The sequence below is a fragment of the Macaca mulatta genome, chromosome 8 (genome assembly GCF_049350105.2).
Source record: "Macaca mulatta isolate MMU2019108-1 chromosome 8, T2T-MMU8v2.0, whole genome shotgun sequence".
NCBI lineage: Eukaryota > Metazoa > Chordata > Mammalia > Primates > Cercopithecidae > Macaca > Macaca mulatta.
The window spans coordinates 57,617,670-57,634,097 of NC_133413.1; positions in this window are offsets into that span (position 1 = coordinate 57,617,670).

Below are 16,428 nucleotides of genomic sequence, written 5' to 3' on the forward strand. Positions count from 1 at the left end.
AAAGTATCTGAAAAAGAAATACTAGTTTCAACTTTACTAAATTGCTGATCAACCCATCCCTGCACGATAAAAACCCTTAAAGTAGGCATCAGAGAAACAGACCTCAAAATATTAAGAGCCATCTGTGACAGACCTGCAGCTAACATCATACTGAAGGGGAAAATTTAGAAACCTTCCCTCTTGGTACTGGAATAAGACAAGGATGTCCACTTACACCACTCCTATTCAACATAGTGCTGGAAATCCTAACCACAGCAATCAGCCAAGAGAAAGAAATAAAAGGCATCCAAATAGAAAAAGAAGCCACATTATCTCTCTTCACTGAAAATATAATTCTATACCTAGAAAACCCAAAGTCCAAAAGACTCCTAGATTTGATAAATGATGTGGTCACGTTTTGGGATACAAAATCGACATATAAATATCAGCATTATTTCCATACACGATCAACATTCAAACTGAGAACCAAATCAAGAATGCAATCTCACTTACAGCGAAAACAAAAAGAAAACAAACAAAAACCTAGGAATACATCTGCCCAAGGAGGTAAAAGATCTCTATAGGAGATACTTGTCTGGGGTACATGAGAATTACCCTAAAAATCTATTAGAGTGGTATAGAAATGTTCATAGCAGCATTATGCATATTGCTAAAAACCTGAAGCAATTTAATGCCCATCAACTGATAAATTAATGAACAAAATGTGGTATATTTCCAAAACATGTTCAGATATAAAAAGGAATGAGTATTGCTATATGATATAATATAGATGAATCTTGAAAACACTGTGCTAATGGAAAGAAGCCAGTCACAAAAGGCAACAATATGGCTTGATTCCACTGACATGAACTATTCAGACTGTGTAAATTTGTGTAGACAAAAACTAGATTTCTGGTTGTCAGGATATGAGAGAAGGGAAGAATTGGGACTCACTGCTAATCAGTACAGGGTTTCTTTTTGGGGTGGCAGAAAGAAAGTGATGGTCACACTACATAGTTAATATACTAAAAATCACTGAATTATATGCTTTTAAACACCGGATTTTATGTTATATAGATTATATCACAATTAAAAATAAATTGAGAGAAACCTCTCATAAGAGATTAAATTTGACTCTATGGGATTCATCTTAACTATGGGACCAGAGTGGGTTAAAGGCTGAGATTTACTTATCTTCTTTCCGAGTTATTGCCATCTGAGATATTCCTGGCCTTTTAATCTCTAAAATTTGCAGTGGAAGCATCCCCCACCTCACCCACTGGGCATCAGGTCCTAACTAAGAAGTTCTTCCAATTCAGTATTTTCTCAGCCTTTTAGTCTCAACTTTCCTACTGAGTGCCATTCTAATGCTGTAGTAAGTGTGGACCTGGCCATGTAGCCAACACTGTATCCTAGGAACTACAGTTTTGGTCCTGAGACACAATGGCTGCTGTCAATCACTACAGAATTGCTTAGAACCGTGAAACCTGGCTCCCAGTGAAGATTCTCCTGCCCCTCAGTCCCCAGAACTGTTCCAGCTGGAGAACCACCTTAAGCAAGTTCCTTAAACAAAGCTGCTTCTGGTGAACTGCATTCCTTGCAGCCTCACAGAAAAAAAAATCCCTCATGATTACTCCCCAAGAGATGACATTTCCTCTGGTTTAGGATGCTACAGGCTCTGAACATTTTTGTCTGTCATGTCTTTTATGCTATATATCTCAAATGTTTTCATTTTCTCCACTAGTAGTTTCAGGAAGACTTAGCTGATTAACCTACCTGAGAAGTTTCTTTTCTTCTACCAAGTAGGATCATGATGTTGGCAGGATCTGAATTCTTTCTTTTTACCTTTCCATTGCTCTCGGGCCCAGATATTTTACTACTATATTCTGCTAGATTGTGTTTTATAGAGTTTTCCATGGTGAGATATACGAAAATAGCAGGTTCTGGGTCTGTCAAACATATCTGCTGTTTAAGCATATTTTGTCTACATTCAAGCTTCCTGGGAAGATTATCCATCCCAGAAGATACCCCTCCATAGCCCAATATCTATAATGGGCTCAGTACATATTATAGTTCTTCTGTCCACACCCCTCCAATATAAATGATCTTTTCTGTGCCTTACTTTGAGTCCTAACCAAAAATTGCTTGGGGATGTTTCCTCAGGGAACAGTGTGTAATACATCATCACCTTAAGTCACCTCGTTTTTTTGGTTTTCTGCGCTGCTCTTCCCCACATTTACCCTCAAATTTGTTCTAATATTTTGTAACCAAGTCATACAGTTGTCTCAATATTTGCTTGGAGAGTTGGTTTCTGCTTACACTTATGAGCCAGTTTGCAGCATTTGGACACACCCTCTCAGAAATTACTCTAGTCTACTGAGATCCTGCCTTGCTTCCTCTCTAAATTTTATCAGGCTTCAGTTACTCTTTTTGATATAGCAACAATGAAAGCACAACCCTTTTCTGAAACCTTCTGAGAACAGGTAGACCATCTACATCTGTCTCTCCTTACAGGTCTTCTTTCCCCTTTACATCTATTGATCCAAACCAATAAAACTGCAACCTTTCTCATAAGGAAATCCTTTGTTTCCTTCAGTTAAATATGCCTAAATTTCTTTATTCTTGTTATTCTGATGCACTTATTCTTATAGTAAGGTTGAAGCATACTCTTAAGCCCATGGCTTCCTGAGCAAAGCTGATTCTTGAGACGCAGTCCTCAAAACACAGGCTTTCTAGACTTTGGTGTCATAATAGCTTCCTTGAGGTGTTTTTCTATGTCAATCCAAAAAGGGACCTTTTTTAATAATAAGTCTCATGTCTTTTTGCACATTTGTTAATAAAAATGTACTACGCTTCTGTGGGCAAGGGTGCATTTTAGGTCTCAAAATGGTCTAATACCGAGATCACAGTTTATTTTGATTAACAAATCCATGGCCAACTTAAAACTACAATGTGGGGACTGGCTTTTAAAAGCCTGTGTCAAAGCCATGTATATCCATGAATTAGCCCATCTTTAGACCCTGAATTCAGCCTAAAATAGTGCAAAAAGTGAATGCCAACCTACATCTGCACACATAACGTAAAGTTCACTTACACACTAGTTCTTTAGTTTATACATAAAATTTAGTTGCACTAAATTCCTGGCCTGCAACCCTGGTTGACAAAGCAGATTGTAAAAGTTGTGGTCAATAATTACCTTGACCCCTCCCAATCATGATGCTCCTGTACTTGTAAGTGAATCTTTCCCTCAGCTGCACTCTTTATGGAGGCCCTACATGCCCATCATCTGCTGATGCTCCATATTCTTCAAAATAAAACTGTAGCAATTCATATTCTAAATCCAGCCCACACTGGGTGCCATAACCTGCCCACCTTTAGCTTAAGACCAGCAGCTATAACACTGGCTGCATAAAAACCTGTGGGAAAGAGGGCCATAAATTAAGAGACTCATCGATGTCACACAGTGCACTGTCTAAGGCTGAAAGCTGTTTGCCAAAGAACAAGAGAGAATAGAGAAAACAAAACAAAAAACAATCACCACAATCACACTGCACTATATAGGCCACTGCTAACTTCTAAGGACATTAACCCCTGTGGTATTTCCCTACAAAAACTTCAGTCTCTGAGTATTATTTTTCTTTTGATACATGAGCAGAAACATTAACTGTAACTTTCTACATAACCCCTGAAGCCTTCAAACCTTAAACAAATATAAATCTCTCATATAAAATAATCTCAACAGTTTTTATAATATACATGAGTCCAGGCACAATAGATCATGCCTGTAATCCCAGCACTCTGGGAGGCTGAAGCGGGAGAATAGCTTGAGCCCAGGAGTTCAAGACCAGCCTGGGCAATGTGGCAAAAGCTCGTCTTTATTTAATCTATATTATAAATTTAAAATATATATATCTGAAAATTATACACTCTAACGCAAATTATACAAACATGGTAATAACAATTGTCTTTGAGTGATGAAATGATAATTTTAATTTCTATTTTCAATCTCCAAATTTTTTCTATAAAATTACAATTATTTATACAGCCAAATAACTGCCTACTTGGCAACTGTATGTCAAGAAAAAGTCACACTTCCTCCCCTTGTATCCAGAAGTCAAAAGGTGGCTATAATTATGACATTCTTTCTAAACATACCTTCAGCCTCCTTACATTAAGTGAGTCTGAATCTCATAGTGGCATCACCCCTAGCCTACGAGCCTCTATCCCATAAATTATGGGTCTTGGCCAGGCACGGTGGCTCACACCTGTAATCCCAGCACTTTGGGAGGTCGAGGCAGGCAGATCATGAGGTCAGGAGATCCAGACCATTCTGGCTAACACGGTGAAACCCTGTCTCTACTAAAAATACAAAAAATTAGCCAGGCGTGGTGGCGGGCGCCTGTAGTCCCAGCTACTCCGGAGGCTAAGGCAGGAGAATGGTGTGAACCTGGGAGGCAGAGCTTGCAGTGAGCCAAGATCGCACCACTGTACTCCAGCCTGGGTGACAGAGCAAGACTCCATCTCTAAATAAATAAATAAATAAATATTTATGGGTCTTAATAAATTCCCTAAAATTATCAACAGAACAAAAATACAACAAAGCAACCAAACATTAGGTTTTTATCTTCATGTATGAGATAACCCTTATGGGTCAGAAAAGCCTTTCCCATTTTCCAAAGAGAGTTGTAGCTAACATGTCACACCTGCAAAGAGACCACCTTAACAGGCTCCGTAAGTTCCCACGATGGGAATGGGCTTTTCCAATTTAACCTTTCTCATCCCTCTTTCTGATGACATAAAGTAATATTTAGAAAAAACAAAAGACTTCATCAAAAAACCCTGTTAGAGCTGATAGCAAATTTAGTAAAGTCACAGGATACAAAATTAACATAACAAAATTCAAAAATCAGTAGCATTTCTATACACCTATAATGGTCAAGCTGAAACAAAGTCAATAACTCAATCCTCTTTACATCAGAAACAAAACAGAAAATACCAAGGAATATGTTTAACCAAGGAGGTGAAAGATCTCTATAAGAAAAAACTACAGGCTGAGCACAGTGGCTCATACCTGTAATCCCAGCACTTTGGGAGGCCAAGGAGGGTGGATCACGAGGTCAGGAGATCGAGACCATCTTGACATCCTAACATGGTGAAACCCCATCTCTACTAAAAATACAAAAAGTTAGCCAGGTGTGGTGGCAGGCACCTGTAGTCCCAGCTACTCGGGAGGCTGAGGCAGGAGAATGGCATGAATCAGGGAGGCGGAGCTTGCAGTGAGTCGAAATCACGCCACTGCACTCCAGCCTGGGCGATAGAGTGAGACTCCGTCTCAAAAAAAAAAAAAAAAAAAGCAAAAACTATAAAACATTGATGAACTATATAGATAATACAAACAAATGGAAAAACATCCCATGTTCATGGATTGAAAGAATCAGTATCTTTATTTTTTTCCAATGCCTAAGTGCTCTGAAAGGAAGAATCAATACTGCTAAAATGACCATACTGCTGGAAGCAAAATACAGATGCAAGGCAATTTCTATCAAACTACCAACATCATTTTCCACAGAATTAGAAAAAAAAAATCCTAAAATTCATATGGAACCAAAAAAGATCCCAAATAGCAAAGCAATTCTGATAAAAAGAACAAAACTTAACAGGACCTCACTTCAAACTATATTTCAAAGCAATAGTAACCAAAACAACATGGTATTGGTATAAAAACGGGAACATAATTCAATAGAACAGAATAGGGCAAACAGAATACAGAAATAAATCCACATATTTACAGCCAACAAATCAACACTGTCAAGATCACACACTGGAGAAAGGTCACCCTAAGTCAATAAAAGGTGCTGGCAAAACTGAATAACCATATGTAGAAAGAATGAAACTAGACTCCCAATCTCTCACCATATACAAAATTCAACCAAGATAAATTAATGACTTAAGTGTAAGATCCAAAACTATAAAACTACTAGAGGAAAACATAGATAAGACACCTCAGGACATTGGTCTAGGCAAATATTTCATGGCTAAGACCTTGAGGGCAAAGACAATTATAACAAAAACAGACAAATTGAGCTATATTCAACTCCATGGTTTCTGCATAGCAAAAGAAACAATCAACAGAGAGAAAAGACAGGCTGTTGAATGGAAGAAAATATTTAAAAAGTATTCATCAAACAAGGGACTAATGTCCAGAATACACAAGGAATCCAACAATTTTTTTTAAATCCTGTTAAAAAGTTGGCTAAGGACATTAATAATTCTCAAAAGAAAACATACTAATAACTAATAGTTATATTAAAAGTGCTCAACATCACTAATCATCAGGGAAATGCAAATTGAAACCACAATGAGATATCATCTTACCCCAGCTAAAATGATTAGAAAGACAAAACAAACAAGAACAACAACAAACAAAAACAGCTACTGGCAAGGATGTGGAAAAAGGGAATGTTTATACACTGTTGGTGGGAATGTAAACTAGTACAACTACTACGAAAAACATTATAAACATTTTTTTTTTTTTGAGACAGAGTCTCACTCTGTTGCCAGGCTGCAGTACAATAGTGCGATCTCGGCTCACTGCAAGCTCCACCTCCCAGGTTCACGACATTCGGCCTCAGCCTCCCGAGCAGCTGGGACTACAGGTGCCCGCCACTTCACCCGGCTTATTTTTTGTATTTTTAGTAGAGATGGGGTTTCACTGTGTTAGCCAGGATGGTCTTGATCTCCTGACCTCGTGATCTGCCCGTCTCTGCCTCCCAAAGTGCTGGGATTACAGGCGTGAGCCACCGCACCCAGCCCCAATTTTTGTATTTTTAGTAGAGACGGGGTTTCACCATGTTGTCCAGGATGGTCTTTATCTCTTGACCTTGTGATCCGCCCGCCTCAACTTCCCAAAGTGCTGGGATTACAGGCATGAGACCATGCTTGGCCAAACATTTCTTTAAAAACTGTAAGTAAAACTATTATACAATCCAGCAATCCCACTATTGGGTATTTATCCAAAAGAGAAGAAATCAGTATATCAAAGAGATACCAGCACTCACATGTTTATAGCACTCTTCACAATAGCAAAGCTATGAAATCAACCAAAGTGTCAATAAAACATAAAGAAAATGTATATATGCACAGTGGAATGTTTTCAGTTGTTGAAAAATTAAATGTCATTTACAACAACATGGATGGATCTGGAGGTTATTATGCTAAGTAAAACATGCCAGGCTGAGAAAGATAAATATTGTATGTTCTGACTCATTTGTGGGAGCTAAAAAAGTTGATCTCATGAAGATAGAGAATAGAATTATAACTACCAGAGGCTGGGAAGGTGTGAGGGTGGAAGTGGGGATGAAGAGAGGTTGGTTAATGGAGAAATAAATTATAATGTTTGATAGCAGAGTAGGGTGACTACAGATAGCACAGTATATTTCAAAGTAGCTAGAAGAGAGGGCTTGAAATGTTACCAACACAAAAAAATTATAAATACTCAAGCTGATTGATACCTCAAATACTCCCAACTTTATTCTACATTCTACACATGTAACAAATAATCACATGTACCTCATAAATATGTAAAAGGTCATGAATAAATAAAACAAAAAAGCATTCTCAATACAAGTAAATGAAATCTGAGCAGGTCAGACATTAAACAGGTGTTTTCTGTATGGTGAGGTCTGTACATTTTAAACTTTAAGAATATTTGCCTGAACCAAATCAACTCCTAGCATGATAAAAAGAAAAACAAAACATGTTGATGTATATAAGTACACCCCCTCTATCCCTCAAACCCCTGCTGACAATGTTTATAAATGTATGCATTTAAATAAAAAGTGAAAGACTTCCATGTCCTGGGCAGCTGCAGCAAAGCATAATATTGTTGCCCATCCTTGAAGGCTTTGCAACATACCTTGATGCTGTTGCCTGTCAGGCCAAGGAATGAGTGGGGCCCAAGGCACTCCATTGCTCCCTAAACAGGTTCCACCACCATTGCTGTGGGACTGAGGTACATTCAAGCCACACACAGGCTTTCCAGCTCCTCCCAAGACTGCCTGCCTGACCATTCTCACAGGCAGTTGAGACATGTGGCACAGTTGCAGTTGCCCTACCTGAGTGTTCTGTTGGTGGCCTGGAAACAATTTACACCTTCTGATCACAGCAGGTGCTAAAGCCTGAGTGGCCACAGGACAAAACTACTGGCCTTATCCTAGTTCCCCAGGACTCAACACAATCACCCAGGGGCGTGGAGATGAGATCTGTGATGTGACCTCCAGCAGAGGAGGAATTCCCGCTGTCAGAACACAGAGAAGACTATGGTGTGAATGTATGCTGTGCCATAGTACCTGGGCCCCCACTTTGGTCATGAGACTAGACCTAAAAGGGTGTGGTCTCATAGCCACAATTTCTGGAACTGTTCAACAATCTGAATGTAGACTGTTTGGGACCAGCTTAAACATTCTGGCCTGCTGGCAGCAGGTGGACTCTGGAGGGAGACCTACCAGGTCAGGGGTGTGGGAGTTGGGTGGATCCTACTGCCACCTACTATGCTGAACACTCTGGGTCACTCTCTTCTTCTCAGTGGGCTCTGTGGTGGAGAGACACCTCTATTCCTCCCTGAAGGGTTGCGCCAGCAGCCTGGGAGCTGTGCCTAGACTGCTGCAATAGTTGGTACTTATGCCTGCCTTGAAAAGCCTGCTCACTGATATACCAACCCAGACATGGCTAGCATTGCCCACTCTAGTCACCTTGGCAGCAGAAAACTGGAGAGGGACCCCCAGGAGCTCCACAGCCTGCCCATCACTAAGATACCCTGGCACTTCTCTTGGTTTTAAAAGGCCAGGTAAAAATCTCACTGCCACCACTGAAGCTGCCTCTTTCTGGCAAGTACAGCCTACTGACTTTGATGCCAATCTGCATATCCATTATAACTTATGCTGACATGACTGCCTAGCATTCAGCTAGCTCTTACCACTGCCACCTACTGGTATATAGGATGGACGGTAAAATTCAAAATAATTCCTGCTGACAGAGTGCACACTGGTGTGAAAAACTATGAGCCTCCTCCCCATCTCTGCAAAAGACAGTAAGCCTACTCACATGCACAGAACACTGCTACTACATACTACAAAAAACCAGCATTTGAGAACACCACTACACAAAGGATATCTATAACCAAGGAATTCATACAAAGCTTAGCCCCCTAATAGCACAAAGAAGCAAAGCCAAAAAACTGGCTACTTGACATATGAAATAGTCACGGCCTTGGGAGGGTAAAAATCCCATCTGAACAAAAGTGAATTCAAAAATGACAAATGACAGCTTCTCCAGATTAAAAACAAAATCAGAATGAGAACTCTAGCAGCATGAAAAACAGAGTGTTGTGACACCCATAAGGATCACACTAGTGGTCTAGAAATGGGTCCTAAACAAAATAAAAATTCTGAAATGACAAATAAAGAACACAAACTATGGCTTGTAAGGAAGCTTAATGAGATCCAAGAGAGTTGAAAACCACCACAAAGAAATCAGATAAAGAATTTGGAAAGGGAGTCCCCACCCCCAGCCAAGAAAAGCAGTGAGTCAGTGTGCGACCCCAGGGAAACCACACTTCTCCCCTGGATCTCTACAACCCTCCAATCAGGAGATCACCTTGTAAGCCCACACCACAGGGGCCTTGGGTCCAACACACAGAGCTGCGTAGAGTCTCAGCAGAGCAGCTGCTGAGGCATGCACAGAGACCCAGGGGTTTTACAGACTCTGAGCCCAAGATCCCTGACAAAGGTGACTGCAACTCAGGCAAGGTCAAAGGTCCATACATACCCCTAGGAAGAGGGCTGAATCAAAGGGGCTGAGCAGCATCAGTCTGCAGGCCCCACTTCCATGGCACCTCACAAGATAAGACACATTGGCTTGGAATTCCAGTCAGCCACGAAAAATAGTGTGGAGCCTGCCTGAGATGGGATGGAGCCCTCAATGGAGGGGCGCACTATCATCTTTGCTGTTTGATCAACTCAGCTGTTCCAGCCTGCAGGCTGTGGAGAGTACCAACAGTCCAGATAAGAAAAAGTACCCTTAGTGCAGCATAGCTGCTTTGCCACAACATGGTCAGACTGCTTCTTTAAGAGGGACTCCAATCCATTCCTCCTCACTGGTTGGGACTTCCCAACTGGAACCTTCAGCCACCCCCAGCCTCCAGCCACCCCCTCCCACACATATTCTATAGACAGAGTTCTGATCTCTTCTTGGGATGGGCTGCCACTTTGGTTGTTTGGACAACTCAGCCATTCCAGCCATAGACCTATGGAGAGTCAAAGCCCAAAGGGGCAGAGGTGGTTTTGCAGCCTGGCATTATTGTTTTCTTGAGGCGTGGCCAAACTGCTTCTTTAAATGGGTCCCTGATCCACTCCTCCTTACAAGGTGGGTCCTCCAGCCAGGGCCTCCAGTCACACCCACCTGTATACTACAGACAGCATTCTGATAGCTCTCTGAAACAAAATGCTTGTGGGGAGGAGTGGGTCATCATCTTTGCTGTTTGGGTGACTTGGCCATTCAAGCCTGTGGGCTTTGGAGAGTCTAAGCAGACCAGGCCAAAAGCAATTCCCCAGTATGGTATGGCTGTTTTGTTGAGGCATGGCCAGACTGCTTCTTTAAACAGGACACATCCATTCCTCCTTGCTGGCTCTCCCAGCCAAAGCCTCTGGCCACCACCATTCGTGTTCTATGGCAAACAAAGTTCTAATTTCTCCCTCCGATGGAGTGCCTGAGGAGTGAAGCAGGCCACCACCTTTGCTCTTTGGGTATCTCAGCTGGTCCAACCTGTGGGCCTTAAAGAGTCCAAACCAACTGGGAGGCTGAAGGGATCCCCAATGCAGCACAGCTCCTCTACAAAACGTAGCCAGACTGCTTCTTTAAGTTGGTCGCTGATCCCTTTCCTTCTGACTGGGTGAGATGTTCCAACCCAGGTCTCCAGCCACCTCCTACAGGTGCTTTCAAGGTGGAAAAAGATCAGTAACCCCCTGGGATGAAGCTACCAGAGGAAGGAACAGGATGCCATCTTTGCTATTTCACAGGCTTCACTGGTGATACCTTCAGGTACCGGAAAAACTGAGGCAACAAGGGTCTAGAATAGAACCCCAGCAAACTGCAGCAGCCCTACCAAACAGTGGCCAGCCTGTTAAAAGAAAAACAGACAACCAGATAAACAACAACAAAAACACAAAAACCCCAAAGATCAGGAACCTCAAAGATTGGAGGTAGGTAAGTCCAAAAAGATGAGAAAGAATCAGTGCAAAAATAATAAAAGCTCAAAAAGCCAGAGTGCCCCTCTCCTCCAAAATGACAACACCTCTCCAGCAAGGATTCAGAACTTGGCTGAGACTCAGATAGCTAAAATGACACAAGTAGGCTTCACAATGTGGATAAAAACGAACATCACTGAGCTAAAAAAGCAAGTTATAATCCATTGTAAGGAAGCTAAGAATCATGATAAAACAATGCAGGAGCTGACAGTCAAAACAGCCAGTATAAAGAGGAACATAACTAACTGACCTGATAGAGCTTAAAAACACACTACAAGAAATTCACAATGCAATCACAAGTATTAGTAGCAGAATACACCAAGCAAAGGAAAGAATCTCAGAGCTTGAAGACTGGCATTCTGAAATAGGCAGGCAAGAAGAGATAACAAAGAATAAAAAGGAATGAACAAAACCTCACAGAAATATGGGATTATATAGAGACTGAATCTATGACTAACTGGAGTACATGAAACAGACATGGAGAATAAAACCAATTTGGAAAACATATTTCAGGATATCACCCAGGAGAACTTCCCCAATCTACCTAGACAGGTTAACATTCAAATTCAGGAAATGCAGAGAACTCCAGTAAGATAATCCACAGAAGATCATCCCCAAGACACATAATCATCAGATTCTCCAACGTCCAAATGAAGGAAAAATATTAAGGGCAGCCAGAGAGAAAGGACACATCATCTACAGAGGGAAGCCCATCAGATGAATAGTGGACCTCTCAGCAGAAACCCTACAAGCCAGAATAGATTGAAGGCCAATGTTCAGCTTTCTTAAAGAAAAGAAATTCAAATCCAGAATTTCATACATGGCCAAACTAACCTTCATAAGCAAAGAAGATATAAGATCCTTTTCAGACAAGCAAATGCTATGGGAATTCATTAGCACCAGACCTGACTTGCAAGAGTTCCTGAAGAAAGCACTGAATATGGAAGCACAAAACTATTACCAACCACTACAAAAACACACTGAAGTACACAGATCGGTGTCACTATGAAGCAGCCACATAAACAAGTCTACAAAATAACCAGGCAGTGTCATGATGACAGGATCAAATTTACACCAATAATTTTTTTTTTTTTGAGACAGTCTTGCTCTGTTGCCAGGCTGGAGTGCAGTGGCACGATCTTGGCTCACTGAAACCTCCAACTCCCTGGTTCAAGTGGTTATCCTGCCTCAGCCTCCAAGTAGCTGAGATTACAGGCACGCACCACCATGCATAGCTAATTTTTGTATTTTTAGTAGAGACGGGGTTTCACGATGTTGGCCAGGCTGGTCTCGAATGCCTGACCTCATGATCCACCTGCCTCGGCCTCCCAAAGTGCTGGAATTACAGGTGTGAGCCACCACGCCCAGCCTACACATAATGATTTTAACCTTAAATGTAAATGGGCTAAATGCCCCAATTAAAAGATACACATTGGCAGGCTGGATAAAAAAATCAAGACCCATTGGTATGCAGTCTTTAAGAGACCCATCTCATGTGCAAAGACACAAATAGCTCAAAATAAAGGGATGGAGGAAAATTTACAAAGCAAATAAAAAGCTGGAAAAAGCAGGGGTTGCAATACTAGTTTCTTGAAAAAACAGACTTAAAACCAAAAAAGACAAAAAAGGGGCATTACATAATGGTAAAGGGCACAATTCAATAAGAGCTAACTATCCAAAATATGTATGAACCCAACACAGGAGCACCCAGATTCATAAAACAAGTTCTTAGAGACCTAGAAAGACTTAGACTCCCACACAATAATAGTGGGAGACTTTAACACACCACTGAAAATATTAGATCATTGAGACAGAAAATTAACAAAGATATTCAGGAACTGAACTCAGCTCTAAACCAAGTGAACCTAATAGATATGTACAGAACTCTCCACCCCAAAATAACAGAATATACATCCTTCTCATCACCACATGGCACTTATTATAAAATCGACCACATTATTGGAAGTAAAACACTCCTCAGCAAATCCAAAAGAACTGAAATAACAATAAACCGTCTCTCGGACAACAGCACAATCAAATTAGAACTCAAGAGTAAGAATTTCACTCCAAACAATATTACTACATGGAAGTTGAACTACCTGCTTCTGAAAGGGTAAATAATGAACTTAAAGAAGAAATCAAGAAGTTCTTTCAAACTAATGAGAACAAATATACAACACACCTGGGGATCTCTGGGACACAGCTAAAAGAGTGTTAAGTGGGAAATTTACAGCACTAAATGCCTACATCAAAAAGCTAGAAAGATCTCAAGTCAACAACCTAAATAACAACTAAAAGAACTAGAGAACCAAGAGCAAACAAACCTCAAAGCTGGAAGACGGCAAGAAATAATCAAGATCAGGGCTGAACTAAAAAAGATAGAGACACAAAAAACCCTTTTAAAAATCAACATATCCGGCCGGTGGCTCAAGCCTGTAATCGCAGCACTTTGGGAAGCTGAGACAGGCGGATCACAAGGTCAGGAGATTGAGACAATCCTGGCTAACATGGTGAAACCCTGTCTCTACTAAAAATACAAAAAACTAGCCGGGTGTGGTGGCAGGCGCCTGTAGTCCCAGCTACTCGGGAGGCTGAGGCAGGAGAATGGCATAAACCCGGGAGGCGGAGCTTGCAGTGAGCCGAGATCACGCCACTGCACTCCAGCCTGGGCGACAGAGCGAGACTCCGCCTCAAAAAAAAAAAAAAAAAAAAAAAATCAACATATCCAGGAGCTGGTTTTTTGAAAAAATTATTAAAATAGACTACTAGCTAGACTAATGAAGAAGAAAAGAGAGAAGATTCAAATAGACAAAACCAGAAATAATAATAAGGATATCACCATTGACCCCACAAAAATACAAACAACTATCAGGAAATACTCTAAACACCTCTAGGCACATAAACTAGAAAATCTAGAAGAAACAGATAAAATCCTGGACACATACAACCTCCCAAGACTGAACCAGGAAGAAATTGAATCCCTGAATATACCAATAATGAGTTCTGAACTTGAGGCAGTAATAAATGCCTACAAACCAAAAAAACAAAAAAAGCCCAGGACCAGATGAATTCACAGCTGAATACTACCAGAGGTACAAAGGTACAAAGAAAAGCTGGTACCATCTGAAACTATTCCAAAAATCTAAAAAGGAGGGACTCCTCCCTAACTCAATCTATGAGGCCAGTACACCAAAACCTGGCAGAGATATAACAAAAGAAAACTTCAGTCCAATATTCTTGAAGAAGATCGATGCAAAAATCCTCAACAAAATACCGACAAACTGAATCCACTAGCACTGCAAAAAAGCTTATCCACCACAGCAAAAAGCTTATCCACCACAATCAAGCTGACTTCATTCCCAGGATGCAAAGCTGGTTTAACACACACAAATCAAATGTAATTCATCACATAAACAGAACTAGATATAAAAACCACATGATTATCTGAACAGATGCAGAAAATGCCTTTGATAAAATTCAACATCCTTTCATGTTAAAAACTCTCAATAAACCAGGTATTGAAAGAACATACTTCAAAATAAAAGCTATATATGACAAACCCACAGCCAATATTATAGTAAATAGGCAAAAGATAGAAGCATTCCCCTTGAAAACTGGCACAAGAGAAAGTTGCCTTCTCTCACCAGTCCTATTCAACATAGTATTGGAAGTTCTGGACGGGGCAATCAGGCAAGAGAAAGAAATGAAGGGTATTCAAATATAAAGAGAAGTCAAACTATCTTTGTTTGCAGATGACGACTCAACAGAACCTCATCATCCCAGCCCAACAGATTCATAGAAACAGATTCATAGAAAAAGCTCATAAGTGGCCGGGCACGGTGGCTCAAGCCTGTAATCCCAGCACTTTGGGAGGCCGAGACGGGCGGATCACGAGTTCAGGAGATCGAGACCATCCTGGCTAACACGGTGAAACCCCGTCTCTACTAAAATACAAAAAAAAATTAGCCGGGCGAGGTGGCGGGCGCCTGTACTCCCAGCTACTCGGGAGGCTGAGGCAGGAGAATGGCGTGAACCCGGGAGGCGGGGCTTGCAGTGAGCTGAGATCCGGCCATTGCACTCCAGCCTGGGCAACAGAGCTAGACTCTGTCTCAAAAAAAAAAAAAAGAAAAAGAAAAAGCTCATAAGCAACTTCAGCAAAGTCTCAGAACATAAAAGCAATCTGCAAAAATCACCACCACTCCCATACACCAACAGGCAAGCCAAGAGCCAAATCATAAATTAAATCTCATTCACAACTGCCACAAAAATAAAATCACTTTTGCTATGCTTTAGAAGAGACTGGCAGCATTTTCCCCTAAACTGGAGAACTATGGGACTTGGAACTTCAGAGAGATGATTTGGGGTATCTTTGCAGAAGAATTTTTTTTTTTTTTTTTTTTTCTGAGAGAGTTTTCCTCTGTCACCCAAGTTAGAGTGCAGTGGTGTGATCTCACCTCACTGCAATCTCCACTTCCTGGATTCAAGCAATTCTCATGTCTCAGCCTCCCGCTGAGAAATATAGGCATATGCCACCATACCCAGCTAATTTTTGTATGTTTTGTAGAGATACCATTTCCCCATGTTGGCCAGGCTGGTCTCAAACTCCTGACCTTAAGTGATCCAACCACCTCAGCCTCCAAAACCGTGGAATTATAGGCAGGAGCCACGGTGCCCATCCCAGAAGAACTTTCTAAGCAGCAAATCATTCAAGATATAACCTGGCTGTTTATTGATTTATTTTTGAGACTGCGTATAGCTCTGTCGCCCAAACTGGAGTGCAGTGGCATCATCTTGGCTCACTGCAAACTGCGCCTCACGGGTTCAAACGATTCTCCTGCCTCAGCCTCCTGAGTAGTTGGGATTACAGGCACACGCCACCACACCTGGTTAATTTTTGTGTCTTCAGTAGAGACGGGGTTTCACCATGTTGGCCAGGCTGGTCTTGAACACCTGACTTCGTGATCCACCCGCCTCAGCCTTTGAAACTGCTGAGATTACAGGCATGAGCCACTGTGCTCAGCCATGACCTGACTGTTTCTTAACGTGTACAGTCATGTGTCTTCACAAAGAGATGGTCTGAAATTGGAACTTATGTTTAAAAAAAAAAAAAAAAAAAAAGCATAAAAGTTTGGAAAACTTGCAGCCT